The sequence below is a fragment of the Cucurbita moschata genome, unplaced genomic scaffold, assembly GCF_002738365.1.
Source record: "Cucurbita moschata cultivar Rifu unplaced genomic scaffold, Cmos_1.0 Cmo_Scf00003, whole genome shotgun sequence".
Classification (NCBI taxonomy): domain Eukaryota; kingdom Viridiplantae; phylum Streptophyta; class Magnoliopsida; order Cucurbitales; family Cucurbitaceae; genus Cucurbita; species Cucurbita moschata.
In genome coordinates this window covers 1,325,713-1,326,232 of record NW_019268519.1, presented here as the reverse complement: position 1 = coordinate 1,326,232, position 520 = coordinate 1,325,713, and positions in this window count along the sequence as shown.

Genomic DNA, 520 nt, shown 5'->3' with positions numbered 1-520 from the left:
AAAAAAAAAAAAAAAAAAAAAAAAAAAAAAAAAAAAGACAAAGCTTTAAATAGGTGAATAGTAGGAATTAAAGGCTTAATAAAATGTGTTAAATGAACTTAGCTATTTTCTCAAACTAAAAAGAATTGTTAGTACCTAAAAAAAGGGTTTTTTTTTTTGAACTTTTATTAATAATTTTGCCAACTGCATAACAAAGTTTATAGTGTTAATTCTATTGGCTCCGGATTTAAGCCTTGATTTAAGTAGAGATAATATGACACGTGGCCGCTGGTGATTCGTCTAACCATTACAAGCTTATTTGTTTTACGCGTTTTTATTTTATTTTTATACAATTAAAAAAATATATTTTTTCATAACATTTTTCAAAAATATATTTGCAGTATTGGGTTCATATAAAAATTGAAAAGGGAAATTCCAACAATATAATATCTATTTTTAAAATTGGACTAAAATAAATAATTTTCATATGTGGACATATAAATAATTTGTTTTTATATGAGGAATCAAATTTATGAATGAA